A 15,796-nucleotide genomic window follows, 5' to 3' on the forward strand; every position below is an offset into this window, starting at 1 on the left:
TCTTGTTTATTGCCTCATGCACAAGTATATAAATGCACAAGTGCAATCAAAATCTTACTAGCAGCAGCATCACAGGCACACACAGCATTAGATAAGCAACATTCAGAAAGAAAGCATAAATAAAACATAAATTGCACACAGCTTTACCAAGGAAGAATGCCAATAGGACAAAAAAATCTGTTGTAGTGCAGAGTGATCACAGTGGCCATAGTGTGTCATTGGGGTCGTGCAGGCTGTTTCAAGAAGCATAAAGTTGAAGGGAAGGAGCTGTTTGAGAATCTGGCAGTGTGGGACTTCTGGCTTCCGTATCTCCTGCCCAAATGGTTGCTGAGAGAAAAGAGCATGGCTTTGATGATGGAAAACCTTTGATGATGTACATTTCCTCTCAGTAGTGTGGAGCTGCTATGGAGCTGTTGCACAGGTAGGCAAATTGGAGTGGATCCAAAGTGTTTCTCAGTCATCACCAACCTCTCAAAGCATGTCATCACTATGGAACTCAAGGTCCCATTATTAATGTGTTGAAGATTGTTTTTTGTGGTTAGTAAATTGGCAACTAAAATCAAAGGTCCTGGGTCATCATAAGAGAAATACAGGGGAATACAATAGCCAATTTTCATACAACAAACACTCACTTGTAGCTGCTTGAACAATAACCTTTAATCTGCTTTGGCAGTGGAGACTGAAGAATAAAAATCATGGAGGAATCCAGAAGAACTTCTCTGTTCTTATTTATTGTGTCTTGGGACCATTTATATTCATTAGTATTGGTCTAGGGGACAGTATGTTATCATTGCGGCTACCTGGTAACGTTATAACTACACTGGTCCAACGAAATAATGGCCACACATCATACAGATGTCCTTGAAGATTTATTTTTATCTCTCTCTCTCTCTCTCTCTCTCTCTCTCTCTCTCTTTCTTCAGTAGACACTGTGAAAACTACAAGAAAATAAAAGACATAAAAGGTTTGAAACATACATCTCTCAGTCTTTTAAAGTCTCTCAGCCTAGTGTCCGCCAAGAAACAGGCCCAAAACACATCAGCGCAACAGAAGTGTGCTGAAGTCAAATAAAAATCACTGAAAACATATCACACTGTCCATGTAAGGGCACACCAACAACATTATACACAATATAAAACAAATAAAAAGAATTACTGTGTGCGCCTCTTGGACCACATGCAGAATAAGGTTATTTTAGGGCCATATGTCTTACTCTGCTTCCATGTTGGTTCTGACCCATAATGCCACAGTCATGCTCTTATTAAACTCTGGTCACATGACCCATTATACTCTACATTAAAACTTTACATAAAAAGCACAAAATTTTTAATCAAGCACTATTTTAAGATTTTTAAAAAATCATGAATTTATGACAAATCATATAAAATAAACATCTCAATGATACATATCTCTGAAGCAGTTACACTCCTACCAAATTACTCTGATTTATGATAACTTTTATACAAATATTCGAATAAATCTACTAATTTCCAGAACCAATTAATTGGTATTTGTAACAAACTCTGAGATCAAGACGGATACTTTAAACTCTCCACACAGGTAGGTGTTTAGAAATTAGTTCCATTGGAACACATTTTAGTTGTTTTCTACAAGTACAACTAATTTGTGAATAGAACGTTCAAGAATGGACGACACCATCTCTTGGTAGGATTACTGGGTGCTTCAAGTCGCGAGGTAAGGAAGCCTTCTTTAATCGCCCTCCCACCCTGAGGACACCATCTTACAATACTGGGTAAAGCTGGAACAATGGATGGCTGTGTGGCAGTTTGCCATGACTCAGTATTCGCATTTCCTTTTTGAAGGCATCCCTTTGTGCCAATTTACAAGCATAAGACTGGCCCTTCTTCTGTCTTCGATATTTATGGGTTTTGTTGTTTTGGCTCTCTTTACTAGTTGCTGGATCCAGACAACCACATTCAATGCCGTATGCCATTTTGAGAACCATTTAAGTCTCTTTAAGAAATTGTCCTCTTTTACCACCTTTGTTTGTAGTACTTGCATCATTTTGACTTCAGTATCGCCCACCAGAAGCTCTGGAGTTAACTTTGATGTGACAATCTCTCTTTCCCACAGAAACTTGGGTCCAGTAAGCCAATTTGTACCAATCAGCACTGCCACCTTGAGGCCTCTGGAAGTGTGATCTACCGGATTTTGATCAGTGTTGATATAGTACCATCGTGCTGGATCAGTTGCTTCTCTGATTCTTTGGATTCAATTTGCAACAAAAACGTGCAACCTTCAGGCTTCATTATTAATGTAGCCCAAAACTACTTGGGAATCTGTCCAAAAATACTCTTGGTCAGTTTTGAGCTCCAGCTCCTGCTTTAGCATACTGCTAACTGCTGAGACCACTGCAACTGTTAACTCTAGCCTTGGTATGGTTACAACTCTTGTGGGTGCAACTCTTGCCCTACCTATGACTAAGGAGCAATACAGTTTGTCTTCACTCAGTACTTGGATATATGAGTACTGACTGTACCCATAGCTACTCGCATCCAAAAAGTGATGCAGTTCAATTCTCTGGACCTTCCCTAGGTTTTCAGGAGCAAAATATCTTGGAATCTGGAGTTTTTGCAGATTCTTTAGATTGTTTAGCCAGCTCTCCCATCATGGCTTTAATTCTCCAGGCAGTGATTCATCCCATCCAATGCCCTTTTGGCACATTTCCTATAATACTTTCTTTCCTAGTAGGAGGAAGGAAGCTAGGAAGCCTAGTGAGTCAAACACAAAGGCTACAGTAGAGAGGATTCCCTGCTGTGTTACTGGTTTCTCATCTAGGGTGACTTTAAAAGAGAAGGTGTCACTGATCAAACTCCACTTTACTCCCAACACGGTCTGGACTGGGAGTTCATCATAATTGAGATCCACATCCTGAACTCCACCAGCTCGTTCACTGTACGGAATTGACTCCAAGGCTTCCCTGTTGTTGGAGATGAACTTGTTGAGATATAATCTCCTGTTTGCACACACATTTTGTGCTTCTCTCACTAGTTTGATGGCTGTGTCCACAGATTCTGCACCGATGGGGCCATCAACGACATAAACAAATTTTCTAATGAAGTTGCTGCTACTGGATACTCTTTTTCATTTTGGCTCACAAGATACTTCATTCCATAATTTGCGCAGCCAAGAGAGGATGCTACTCCAAAAAGATGGACCTTCATATGGTAGTCTTTTGGCTCAGAATTTGTATCACAATTTTCCCACCACAGGAACAGTAAGTAATCTCTGTCCTCTTGGCTTACATGGAACCTGTGGACCATTTTTTCTACATCACAGATGACTGCGACTGGGTGTTTACGGAATCTGCAGAGCACTCCTGTCAGTCCATTTGTGAGATCAGGTCTAGGTCTAGCTAGTGATCATTCAGAGTCGTACCATCATTCTTAGCAGAACCGTCAAACACAACCTGAATTTTTCTTGGCTATCTAGGGTGATAGACTCCTTGGTGAGGAATATACCACACACCTCCTGCTTTGGTTTGATCTTCAGCTCTCTCCACATCACCATCCTTGAAGACACCTTCCATAAATTTAACATAATCATCCTTGAATTTAGAATTTTTCTCAAATTTCCCTTTCAGGTGCTTCAGCCGCACCAGAGCCAGCCACTTATTTTCTGGCAGTTGAGGGCGCGTCTTAAAGGAGAGGCGCATTTCCAGATGCCCATCTGCATCCTGGTGTGTATCCTTTCATTCAGTAATTGCATGAACTGTATGTCATTTTGTGATATGCTCTTTTCCCCTGGGTTTATATCTCTGGTCTAATTCAAGGGCTCTAATGACAGTGGCTGGTGTCAATGGTGGAAGTTCCTTGACAGGTACACGATGGCACAGACCTGTCACTTCTGTTGACTTTGCGACCCGTGGTGAGCTGCCGACAATGCTCCAACAACCCAGGTCAGTCTTGATAGCATACGGCTCATCATCACCTCCTGTGATGACATGTCGTGGTGCCAATGCTCTCGCGCAGTCGTAGCCGATCAGGAGTCCGACCTCGCAATCCATCAGCTCTGGTATTTCCTGTGCTATTCTATTCAGATGTTTCCACCACTTGGCCGTTTCAGGGGTAGGAATGTGGGAACGTTCGAGTGGGATGAAATCTCTGGTATAGGCAGGTGGCAAGTTGATGAAACTTTGCAAGGAAAACCCTCTAACTCTTCCACTCTGAACAATGGAATCTTTTCCCATCATAGTGGTAAGCTTTAACTTGACTGGCTCTGATCCTGCCTCCATCTTCTCACATACCTCTTGGTCTACAGAAGTGTTGCTACTCTGTATATCCAGTAGGGCATACACTAAGGTCTCTGTTTTAAGGGTGGTGATTGAAGAAATCCATACGAGCACTATCATGGATGTGCTCCCACTATCACCTTTGTTTACACAGCAAGAAAGGGAAGACGTGTTTTCTTCTGCCTGCATAATATGAGAAGATGTGTCTGCTGCAGCAGAAGGACAGTCCTCATGAAGTATTGTTGGATGATGCTTCTTACATATGCCACAAGTAGCTTTGCTCTTACAATCCTTTGAATTGTGTCCTCTCCTAAAACAGCCGAAGCACAGGTTATTGTCCAATACGAACCTTCTCTTGTCCTCCACAGGCTTATTGGCGAGCTTCTGGCATTTGTGGAAGGAGTGGCTTTCCCCACAGCACCTGCATGTGACTGGGTTTGAAGATGAAAACGAAGTGTTTACCTTCTTGGATCTATTTGAATCCTTTGAGCTGTTCTCCATGGCACTGTATGTTTCCATCTCTGTACTTGATTTATCCGGCGTTTTCACATTTGTAACGAACGTGTTAGCCTTTGTGCGCTTCACGTCTCTAGATGACTTTTCTTCAGTAGGCTTCAAGGCATGAAAGGATGTTACAGGATTGCATGCGGTTTCTGCTTGTTGTGCCACAAAATCATCAAACTTGAAATCAGGGAGTTCCTCCGTTTGTCGCAAATGCGTTGTGACATGACAACTCCAGCGAGAGATTACCCAATCAGGGAGTTTTTGGAGTATCCTTTGATTCTCTTCACAGTCACTTAACACCTGAAGCCCTTTGATGTATGGCATGGCATTGCTACAGGCTGTCAGAAAATCACTGAATTGTCTCAGTTTAACTGACTCCTTTGAGTTAATCTTTGGCCAGTCTTTCAGATTTTCTCTAAGTGCATGCTGGGTTACAAAGGGGTGAACATACTGAGCATTCAAAGCCTCCCATGCCTGGTCGTCAGCTTCATCATCCTTTCTGTCGAAGCTTCCTTCCAATACAGATCGTGCCTCACCACTAATGTATTTTTGAAGGTAGAACAACCTGTCAGCTGGACCTGTGCATCGCCATTCTATCAATGCCTTAAAACTTGTGCTCCACACTAAGAATCTAAGTGTGTCCCCTGAGAAGTCTGAAGGCTCGGGTGTAGGAAGTCTGGTGAAAACCATTGTGTCATGTAGGGCTTGTACTAACTTTGCTTCATTGTTAGTTTTGTTTGTTTGTGCATTGTTATTGTTCTTACATGTTTGTTTCCCTTTAATTTCTTTATAAGGTTTTGGAGGACAATTAGCCGGCTCACTGCTTGCTGTTCTATTTTCCTCCAAGGCCTCCCCTGTGTCAGCTTCAGAGTTAGCCTTAAGCTTTGCAGCTATTACTTGAAGATCTCTCTGATTTTCCAGTCTTTTAAGTTCTTGCCTTTGTATAGCGAGAGCCTCCTCCATCTCCATTTCGGCCTGCTTTGCAGCAAACCGTGCAGCACACTCTGCTCTTTTTACTGTGATGCTTTGCTGTTGTGATAAACAGCTTGAGTGGTGGCTACAAACAGTGGATTTGGAGATTTTAGTCCCAGATATCGACTGGGCATACTCTCTGTTGAGCACCATATGAAGTCTTGCGTTTTCTGCCTTAGTATCAAACTCCTCTTGCCCCACTTCACTCATACGTACTTTCATTAGTCCCATCAAATCTGCTGTTACTGCTGTGCAGGAATCCATCTTTCTTCTAATCTCAGTAGAAGGTGCTGATTGACATCATTTATTTTCATACACATCTCTCACTTGTGTCTCCAGCCCTTCAACAGCATCCATCAAGTCACCTAAGTCTTGGTCAGGGCACTCATCCTTAAGTTTGGTACGTGTAGCTCTAACTTGTTCTTTCCAGCTTTCATATAGCTTGATGAATTTACTCTCCCTCTGAGAAGCCTCTTGTTGCTTAAGCTCCAGCAATTTTTGGGGTTAACTTTTTTTTTCCCGTGAAGATTTCCTGGGTTCAACTTTCCTTGAAGTGGCATTGAACATGTTTTAGAAAAAACACCGTGTCTATCACCAAGTTATTGCTGAATATGCATATAACCTTTTGCAACTATGTAATTATCAGTGCAATCCAAGTACTAATATTTGGTAACTGTTTACTCAATAATCCTTGTAATACTCCTTTTTATTATGCCTTTGAACTCTCAGATCAAAAACACGATTAGAACATTCATAACAATGCCACTAGTAAAGAAGGAACAACAATTAGGCTATAATGATAAATCAATTATTTTTCTCATCAATAAACCAGTATTTTAACAAGTATTTTACAAATGTCCATAAGGTTGTAAAGATAGCACAGTCAAACCTGACACTGTCTGCAGAGCCGCACTTTCCTGCCGAAGACAGCAAGGGAGTGAAACAGAAACTGCACTGTGAAGCCTGCAGAGAAGATAGTTGCAAAGCTGTAGCCTACGCTGGTAAATGTTGTTCTGTCTTGGTGAAATCGTAGTATTCTCAGCCCGACAGTGTCAGGAGTCAGCACTCCCGTTTTCTCCGGTGAATCGACAAGCCTGTTCTCCAACAACTTCCCCGGCCACACGCTGCCCAGCGATCGTGCTTCCTCCTCTCTTCTTCCCGGACATGCAGCGCTTCTTACTTTGAACTCTTGGCTATGTTGGCTGCATGTTTTCACTATAACTAGTCTGGTCCAATGAAATAATGGCCACGCATCATACTGATGTCCTTGAAAATTTATTTTTATCTCCCTCTCTCTTTCTTCAGCAGACACCGTGAAAACTGCAAGAAAATAAAAGACATAAAAGATTTGAAACATATATCTCTCAGTCTTCTAAAGTCTCTCAAGCTAGTGCCCGCCAATAAACAGGCCCAAAACACGTCAGCACGACAGAAGTGTGCTGAGATCAAATAAAATCACTAAAAACATATCACACTGTCCATGTAAAGGCACATCAACAACATTATACACAATATAAAACAAATAAAAACAATTACTGTGTGCGCTTCTTGGACTACATGCAGAATAAGGTTATTTTAGAAACATAGAAACATAGAAAATAGGTGCAGGAGTAGGCCATTCGGCCCTTCAAGCCTGCACCGCCATTCAGTATGATCATGGCTGATCATTCACTCAGAACCCTGTAGCAGCCTTCTCTCCATACCTGCTGATCCCTTTAGCCACAAGGGCCATATCTAACTCCCTCTTAAATATAGCCAATGAACTGGCCTCAACTGTTTCCTGTGGCAGAGAATTCCACAGATTCCCCACTCTCTGTGTGAAGAAGTTTTTCCTCATCTCGGTCCTAAAAGGCTTCCCTATTATCCTCAAACTGTGACCCCTCGTTCTGGACTTCCCCGACATCGGGAACAATCTTCCTGCATCTACCCTTTAGAATTTTATACTTTTCAATCAGATCCCCTCTCAATCTTCTAAATTCCAGAGAGTACAAGCCTAGTCGATCCAGTCTTTCATCATATGAAAGTCCTGCCATCCCAGGAATCAATCTGGTGAACCTTCTTTGTACTCCCTCTATGGCAAGAATGTCTTTCCTCAGATCAGGGGACCAAAACTGCACACAATACTCCAGGTGTGGTCTCACCAAGGCCTTGTACAACTGCAGTAGTACCTCCCTGCTCCTGAACTCGAATCCTCTTGCTATGAATGCCAGCATACCATCCGCCTTTAACACTGCCTGCTGTACCTGCATACCCACTTTCAATGACTGGTGTACAATGATACCCAGGTCTCATTGAACCTCCCCTTTTCCTAATTGGCCACCATTCAGATAATCTGTTTTCCTGTTTTTGCCACCAAGGTGGATAACCTCACATTATCCACATTAAATTGCATCTGCCATGAACTTGCCCACTTACCTAACCTATCCAAGTCACCCTGCATCCTCTTAGCATCCTCCTCACAGCTAAGACTGCCACCCAGCTTTGTGTCATCCGCAAACTTGGAGATTCTGCATTTAATTCCCTCGTCTAAGTCATTAATATATATTGTAAACAACTGGGGTCCCAGCACTGAGCCTTGCGGTACCCCACTAGTATCTGCCTGCAGTTTTGAAAAGGTCCCGTTTATTCCCACTCTTTGCTTCCTGTCTGCCAACTAATTCTCTATCCACATCAATACCATACCCCCAATACCATGTGCTTTAAGTTTGCACACTAATCTCCTGTGTGGGACCTTGTCAAAAGCCTTTTGAAAATCCAAATATACCACATCCACTGGTTCTCCCCTATCCACTCTACTAGTTACATCCTCAAAAAATTCTATGAGATTCGTCAGACATGATTTTCCTTCCACAAATCCATGCTGACTTTGTCCAATGATTTCACCACTTTCCAAATGTGCTGTTACCACATCTTTGATAACTGACTCTAGCATTTTTCCCACCACCGATGTCAGGCTTACCGGTCTATAATTCCCCAGTTTCTCTCTCCCTCCTTTTTTAAAAAGCAGGGTTACATTAGCTACCCTCCAATCCTCAGGAACTAGTCCAGAGTCTAAAGAGTTTTGAAAAATTGCCACTAATGCATCCACTATTTCTTGGGCTACTGCCTTAAGCACTCTGGGATGCAGACCATCTGGCCCTGGGGAATTATCTGCCTTTAATCCCTTCAATTTACCTAACACCACTTCCCTTCTGACAGGTATTTCCCGCAGATCCTCCATCTCACTAGACCCTCGGTCCCCTCCTATTTCTGGAAGATTATTTATGTCCTCCTTCGTGAAGACAGAACCAAAGTAGTTATTCAATTGGTCTGCCATGTCCTTGTTCCCCATGATCAATTCACCTGTTTCTGACTGTAAGGGGCCTACATTTGTCTTAACCAATCTTTTTCTTTTCACATATCTATAAAAGCTTTTACAGTCAGTTTTTATGTTCCCTGCCAGCTTACTCTCATAATCTTTTTTTCCCTTTCCTAATTAAGACTTTTGTCCTCCTCTGTTGGACTCTGAATTTCTCCCAGTCCTCAGGTGTGCCGTTTTTTTCTGGCTAATTTGTATGTTTCTTCTTTGAAATTGATACTATCCCTAATTTCCCTTGTTAGCCACGGGAGCACTGACTTCCCTCGTTTATTCCTTTGCCAAACTTGGATGAACAATTGTTGTAGTTCATCCATGCGATCTTTAAATGCTTGCCATTGCCTATACACCGACAACCCTTTAAGTATCATTTGCCAGTCTATCTTAGCTAATTCACGTCTCATACCTTCAAAGTTACCCTTCTTTAAGTTCAGAATCTTTATTACTGAATTAACTATATCACTGTCCATCTTAATGAAGAATTCCACCATATTATGGTCACTCTTACCCATGGGGCCTCACACGACATGATTGCTAATTAACCCTTCCTCATTGCTCAATACCCAGTCTAGAATGGCCTGCTCTCTAGTTGGTTCCTCGACATGTTGGTTCAGAAAACCATCCCGCATACATTCCAAGAAATCCTCTTCCTCAGCACCCTTATCAATTTGGTTCACCCAATCTATATGTAGTTTGAAGTCACCCATTATAATTGCTGTTCCTTTATTGCATGCATTTCCAATTTCCTGTTTAATGTCATCCTCAACTTCACTACTACTGTTAGGTGGCCTGTACACAACTCCCACCAGCGTTTTCGGCCCCTTAGTGTTATGCAGCTCTATCCATATCGATTCCACATCCTCCCGGCTAATGTCCTTCCTTTCTATTGCGTTAATCTCCTCTCTAACCAGCAATGCCACCCCAACTCCTTTTCTTTCATGTCTATCCCTCCTGAATATTGAATATCCCTGAATATTGAGCTCCCATCCTTGGTCACCCTGGAGCCATGTCTCTGTGATCCCAACTATATCATATTCATTAATAATTATCTGCACATTCAATTCATCCACCTTGTTACAAATGCTCCTTGCATTGACACACAAAGCCTTCAGGCTTGCTTTTACAACACTCTTAGCCCTTATACAATTATGTTGAAAAGTGGCCCTTTTTGATTTTTGCCCTGGATTTGCCGGCCTGCCACTTTTACTTTTCACCTTACTACTTTTTGCTTCTACCCTCATTTTACACCCCTCTGTCTCTCTGCACTTATTCCCATCCCCCTACCACATTAGTTTAAATCCTCCAGAACAACAGTAGCAAACGCTCCCCCTAGGACATCGGTTCCAGTCCAGCCCAGGTGCAGACCGTCCCATTTGTACCGGTCCCACCTCCTCCAGAACTGGTTCTAATGCCCCAGAGATTTGAATCCCTCCCCTTTGCACCATTTTTCAAGCCATGTATGCATCTGAAATAGCCTTCTATTTCTACTCTGACCAGCACGTGGCACTGGTAGTAATCCAGAGATTATTACCTTTGTGATCCTACTTTTTAGTTTATCTCCTAACTCCCTAAATTCATCTTGTAGGACCTCAACCCGTTTTTACCTCTATCGTTGGTACCTATGTGCACCACGACCACTGGCTGTTCGCCCTCCCACTCCAGAATGTCCTGCAGCCGCTCAGAGACATCCTTTACCCTTGCACCAGGGAGGCAACATACCCTCCTGGAGTCTTGTTTGTGGCCGCAGAAACGCCTATCTATTCCCCCTACAATCAAATCGCCTATCACTATAGCTCTCCCAGTCCTTTTCCTTCCCTCCTGTGCCACAGAGCCACCCGTGGTGCCATGAACTCGGCTGCTGCTACCTTCCCCTGTTGAGACATCTCCCCCAACAGTATCCAGAACAGTATATCTGTTTAGGAGGGAGATGACCTCAGGGGATTCCTGCACCACCTGCCTACTGCTACGCTGTTTAGTGGCCACCCATTCGCTTTCTGCCTGTGTAGCCTTTACCTGCTGTGTGGCCAACTCACTGAACGTGCTATTCACGACTTTCTCAGCATCGCGAATGCTCCAGTATGAAGCCGATCGCAGCCTCCAGCTGCTCAATGCGGTCTGCCAGAAGCTGCAGCCGGACACATTTCCTGCATACACATAGTCGTCAGGGACACTGGAAGTATCACTGATTTCCCACATGCTGCAGGAGGAACAAACCATGGGGCCGATCTCAGCTGTCATGACCTACCCAATACGCTACAGCCTCACCGCCTTCCTTGCTTCAAATAAAATACCGCTGCAGACCGTTCTCCTTACCTCACTCGGAGCGAAGCTCGTCCTCAGCCTCTGTTCGCCGAAGCCTCTCAAGACAAAGCCCTCCTACTCTCTCTCGCTCTACTCCATCACCTGCTACAGCGTCGCCTGCTCCGTCAAACTGCTCTCTTTTAAATACTCCCGCTGCCTCACAGACTGACTTGCACGTGCTTGCGTAGTCCTGTCCCGATCAACCGCCGAGAAAAATGGCCGACTTCCAGAAACTGCTCTCTTTTAAATTTTAGGGCCATATGTCTTTCTCTGCTTTCATGTTAGTTCTGACCCATAATGCCACAGTCATGCTCTTATTAAACTCTGGTCACGTGACCCATTACACTCTACATTAAATAAAACCTTACATAAAAAGCACAAAATTTTTAATCAAACACTATTGTAAAATTTTTTAAAAATCATGAATTTATGACAAAAACATATAAAATAAACATCTCAATGAAACCTGTCTCTGAGACAGCTACAAACGTAGTAGCAAATATAACACATTAAAGTGGCAGTGATTGGAGTTCAATTCCCAATGCTGTATTTTCTCCCTGTGACTGTGTGGGTTTCCTCTGGGTGCTCTGGTTTTCTCCCACGTTCTAAAGGTGTACAGATTAGTAATAGTTAGCAAGTTGGCATGCTATGTTGGCACCAGAAGCATGGTGACACTTAAAGGTTGCCCCCAGCTCATATTCAGATCTTGTTGGTTGCCTACACATTTCACTGTATGTTTCAATGTACATGTAACAAGTAAAGCTAATTTTTAAATCTTAAAGGTCTTCTTTAAAAGAGAGTCTCCCTGGGAAGTTAGCAATTTACCAGTGGTGGACTGAATTGCTAGTTTCATAAGAATAGACGATTTGAATCCCATTGTTCTTTACCATCGAGTTGGACTGTGCGGTGAACACACGGCAGAAATACAGTGCAAAAATGAATGTGTTGTCCTTCCATTAATTTAGCTTGTATGTAGATCTTGACACTGTGATTGCATGCAGTAACGAAGGTTTTGTCTGCTGCAGCTGTGTCTTCTGGATAGTCGGCTTAAAATTGTGGAGTAGGAGCATACTAATAAAAGATGCGATTTTAACTGCCCTGTTTTGGCTGAAGGAAATCAATCAATGAAATTCCAACATCCTGTGTTGTTGTTGATTGTAGAAAGGAGAAATTCCTGAATCTGGTTCTTGTCTGGATGTTGAGAAATATAAAAAGTAATGCCAATATAAAAATCTATTTATTTCAATCACACATACAGATAAAAAATGAGACCCACTCTTATTACACTCCTTGGTGGATATTTACAATTGAACAAATGATTAAATGACCACCTCCATTGTCAGCAATGAAAGGAAACGTGAAATGCAGTAATGGTGACAAATAAAAGAAACTTAAGACAAGGACAAATTCTTCAAATATACTGATCAATAATTAAATCTTGAATAACCTAATTGACTTTGTCCCTCAGAAACAAAGACAGTTGTAAGTCCCTGCTGACCTTTAACTGCTTTCGTCAGAATGCCAATAAAAATTTTCACTGCAAGAAGTTGCTATCTTTTTGTAGTGGATAAGTTGCTATTTATTACAGGCTTCTCCTGCACACTTCAGCCTTGCACTGCAACTTAGATCCATGAACATCCTGCATGGAAATGCAATCGAAGGGATTTATAAATCAGTTCTCAAGCAGTTACTTTTTAAAGAGAATCTATGATGGTAATTGCTTTTTAGAATTTATTACGCATGCAAACATAAATCTTACTTTCTCACACTCTGTTTATATTAGAAATCCATTATGGCTGGAGAATTCCATTGATCTGTGGCCTCTTGTTGATCAAAAACCAAAGATAAGACATGTTTTCATGCAACAGCAAACCCACAGACTAATAACATTTTACCCCCATTGGAGATAACCTGAACTGATATTTAGTTCAGCAAAGCAGAGTTAGATCTCAATGGGTAGAAAGATTGAGATGCTGCCAGCCTTACCTCCATAGTACTGATATATCTTCATGGTTTATTTCATCACTTCATATGACCTACCTGTAATCAGCCAGGTGCATGGTTGCTCTATCTTTCCTCTTGGAAAGCCCCCGTGTATTCCTTTAAGTCATTTTCTAATTGTGCCTTTGGGATTAAATTATCCTGGAAACCGCTCTTAACAATTAGATAAATTGATGACTCTGGCCTTTAATTAAAGTACTATGAATATATTCCACACCCTTACAAAAAGAAATTGTTTTAGAATCTAATATCACCAACAAAGCACATTAAAGTATGATTGAGCACAAGAAAGTACAAAGATTTTGCTATCGATTGGAAAGAGCAGGAAAAAGTTATTGCGCAAAATAAATGCTTTGGTGTAAAACAGTACTGCTTGAATGTGACAAGCCAGATGGCGACCTTGCTGCAAAGGTATGTCAATTATTTTTCACTTTATCTCTAATATGCAAATCCTTTTCTTAGTCTTAATCACACACAGACACACAACTACAAATCTATTTACAAAGGGAAATGAGAAATGAAAAGAAACAATGTTAATAAGATGTAGAAGCATGAATAAACCAAATGAATGCCAGGCATAGAATATTGAGGTGATGATAATAACTCAAGTTATAAAGGAGAAACTGAATTACACCATCAGTGCAACAGAAATAGTTGTCAATTGTTGATATCTGTTCTTGCTGAGACAGTTTCTGATTTTGAAGGCTTGTAGATAGCTCCACCAAGCTTTGCAACATTTCTGTTCTTGTGCACCCGATACTCAGTCATTCATTTTCTGATCCCACAAGGAAGATACTGTTTAAGCCCCTCTTAATCTTGCTTCTTTCTTCTCTTCTGTCCACTGTTTTGCTCCCTCATTATCCCTGGATTTCCCACATCTGAACCACCTCCAATTTCTTCCTATGTATTTCCCAATTATTTTCTTCCCTCTGCAGACTTTGGATTCTTGTCCACCATGCACCCATCCCATTAAGCTTCCCACACCATCACCAACCTCATCGATCTCCCATTTACTGCCACCAAGCTCATTGTTTCCTTACCCTGCACTACTTGCTTCTATCTCCTACCCAGGACCAACAAACCTATGTAACTCTGCAAGTAGGACCATTGTTTCTGCCTGTTCCTGCCCCACTGAACTTGGGTCTACATTCCTTGAATGCATTTTGCCCCCTTTGGTTCATTCCCTTCCCACATATATCCTTAGCAGTTCACACACTCTCATTCACTTCAATCAATTTAAGTTTCCTGGCCCTGACTGCCTTACTTTCACTATGGATGCCTAGGCCCTATAACTTGTGTTCAGCTATCAGGAAGGCCTTAAAGCTCCCCACTTCATTCTAGACAACAGACCTGACCAGTTCACCTCCACCACCTCCGTGTGGCAGAACTGGTCCTCACCCTCAACAATTTTTTTTGTGTAATTTATTTTCTATTGAATTTCATCATCAAACAAACATTTCCATAAGATGTATTTCAGATACTGTACATATATATCATATAATCATATTTGCCACAAATCTCCACATAATATTTATCTGAGGTATATCAGCTCCCCCCACTTTCTCCAAACTCAAGGTGTTTCTTCACGAGCCTCAGTCTCAGCTGTGCCTGTATTTTTGTGCTACATTAACAATTGCATTGGTGCTACTTCCTGCATCCATGCTGAGCTTATGAATTTCACCACATATTCCTCCATCTTTCACCCCTACCTTTTTAGGAATATCCCTGACACTTCTCTCCCCTTTCTTGATCTTTCTGTCTCCATCTCTGAAGATAGATGATCTACTGACAACATTTATAAACCTACTAACTCTCTCAGCTATCTCAATTATACCTTTCCCACCTTATCACTTGTTAAAGTGCTAGTCCATTTTCTCAGTTCCTCCATTTCCACTGCATCTTTTTTTAGGACAAGGTTTTCCATTCCAGAATATATGTGATGTCCTACTTCAATGAAGAGAGTTTCCATTCCACTACCATTTATACTGCCCTCAGTTGGATTTCCGCCATTTCCTACCCATCTTCCCAGCACCATAAAAGGGATAGGATTACCTTGTCCTCACCAACCAGTTCACAAGACTCCATATCCAGCACATTATTCTCCATAACTTCTGCCATCTACAATGGGATCCTACTGTAAAGATACCTTTCCTTCCCCTCCACTCTGATTTTCACAGGGATAACTCTCTATGTAACCCCTTTGTTCACTCACCCCTACCCACTGGCCTCTCTCCTGGCACTTATTCCTGCAAGTGGGATAAGTTTTACACGTTCCCCTACATGGACAGTCCCAAGTTCAGCTGTGAAAGGAGGAGAATTGGGCATGGGGCTTGCAAACCCATCCTGTGAAAATTCAGAGCCTCTGAAATGCCACCAGGAGCTCCAAAGACCTCATTCCTGACAAAGAAAGA

This window comes from Mobula hypostoma, chromosome 8 (genome assembly GCF_963921235.1).
Source record: "Mobula hypostoma chromosome 8, sMobHyp1.1, whole genome shotgun sequence".
NCBI lineage: Eukaryota > Metazoa > Chordata > Chondrichthyes > Myliobatiformes > Myliobatidae > Mobula > Mobula hypostoma.